This window comes from Pteropus vampyrus, unplaced genomic scaffold, assembly GCF_000151845.1.
Source record: "Pteropus vampyrus isolate Shadow unplaced genomic scaffold, Pvam_2.0 Scaffold102, whole genome shotgun sequence".
Lineage (NCBI taxonomy): Eukaryota > Metazoa > Chordata > Mammalia > Chiroptera > Pteropodidae > Pteropus > Pteropus vampyrus.
The window spans coordinates 5,882,344-5,884,198 of NW_011888883.1; the positions used below are offsets into that span (position 1 = coordinate 5,882,344).

General features: G+C 33.7%; 1 pseudogene; it reads left to right on the plus strand.

The window, feature by feature from the left end:
* The first annotated feature begins 718 nt into the window (after positions 1 to 718).
* On the plus strand, positions 719 to 837 carry LOC111742853 (annotated as a pseudogene).
* The last annotated feature ends 1,018 nt before the right edge of the window (positions 838 to 1,855 follow it).

The window sequence follows — 1,855 nt, forward strand, 5'->3', positions numbered from 1 at the left end:
ACATAAAGAAGTTTAAGAGATTACATGAGTTATTGTTAGAGACGGAATCTGAATTAAGGCAATTAGACTCCAAAAACTACATTTGGTGAATATCAATTCACTATGTTCTCCTGCCTTAGATATCAAGTCTAACAACCTGATTTCAGATGAATGGCCTTTAAACGCAATGAAATCGGGAAGGATCTCTGAAGCAAACATGCTGACTTATATTCTGAAGATGTAATGGGTTTTTGTATATTTGGCATGTTCCGAAGAGAAAAATTTGAGTTTTAAATGAATACCTGCTAATGGTTTCCAAAAAAAAAAAAAAAAAGTGTATTTATTTATATTACATGTAGTTGATGACAAAAAGTAATCTTCATGGACCAATTGACCATGGGTAAATATCTCATTTTATGCCCATAAGTGTATATATATCAGAAGTGTTTTGCTTTTATGTAGATATTAATTTGCTTGGGTAGTAATTTTAATAATGTTACCGTGATCAGAATAAAGGGCCAGACCAAGTTTTTGCTACATTGCTGTGGGGCCCAGGAACAGAGAATTTATCAAATCCTTCAGTAACAAAAGCTTTTTTCTAATCTCAGCCAACAAAAATGCGATTTATAATGCAAATTAAACACAAAAACAAACAACAAAACTAACCTGAACTTTAAGATAGTTTGTTGTTTAATATTATGAGCAACTTGATTAGTTCAGCTTATAGAAAAACAATTGAGTCTATGGCCATGTCACCCTGAATAAGCCTGAACCCATCTGATCTTGGAAGCTAAGCAGGTTCGGACCTGGTTAGTACTTGGATGAGAGACCACCTAGGAAGACCAGGTGCTGTAGACACAAAAAATAAAAAATAAGGGATTGTAAACTGACAAGGTCCTTGCAATCTGTGAGGTCAACCAAGGATTACCTCGCCTAAAAAAAAAAAAAAAAAAAAAAAAAAAAAAAAACAATTGAGGCAGAATCATCAGATTTCATCTACTAACTTTCTATAGGTATATTCACTAAGTTAAGCTTTAATAACTGCCACAGCAGAAAAACAAACAAAATTTCAACGACTTAACACAAAAGAGGATTATTTCTTTCATATGTTTCATGTCCCACATACGTTTATAGGGATTGTGGAGAGATCTGATTGACAGTCATTCAGTGACTCAGGTTGATGGAGACTACCTTTTACGGGTATGCCATTTGGACCACATGATTCTGTCATAGAAGGGAAGAGGGATTCAGGAGGTATGCTAGTGTCTACCTGTCTGACCTCAAAGACACGTGGCCCTAGTTAAGTGCAAAGGAAATGTAGAGACCCGTATGCCTATTTTCTATTGATTATCTGAATTCACTAATCTTATCTTCTGCTGGCTGTGTTTAATCTTTTTGTTAAACTCACGGAGTGAGATTTTATTTTTAGATTTGTGTCATTTTTCTTTTGCAATTTCCAGTTGATTCTTTTTTACATATTTCAATTTGCTAGTTAAATTTTTCATATTTTAATTTATTTTGTCCATTTCTCCTTTATTTTCTTGAACACATCAATCATAATCATTTTAAAAGTCTTAAGAGATAGTGCTAAATCAGGATCACCAGTGTGTGTGCTTCCATTGTTTATTTTCTTTCTTCTTTTGTCTTGCTAAGTGAGTTTTTAATTTAATGCTAGGCATTACATAAAAGGGAATTCTCTGTCTCTGTTGGGCAGAGAGATTGGTAGCTGATCACTTTACTTCAACTAGGTACTATGAACAGTCACTGTTGAATTGTAACCTTTAAAAATTTTAGTCCACTTCATGTTTACACCTGTCCTGAAAGAGTTTTCAAATAGGAATCTGTCTTATTCTATGTGGAATAGGAACCAGATTCT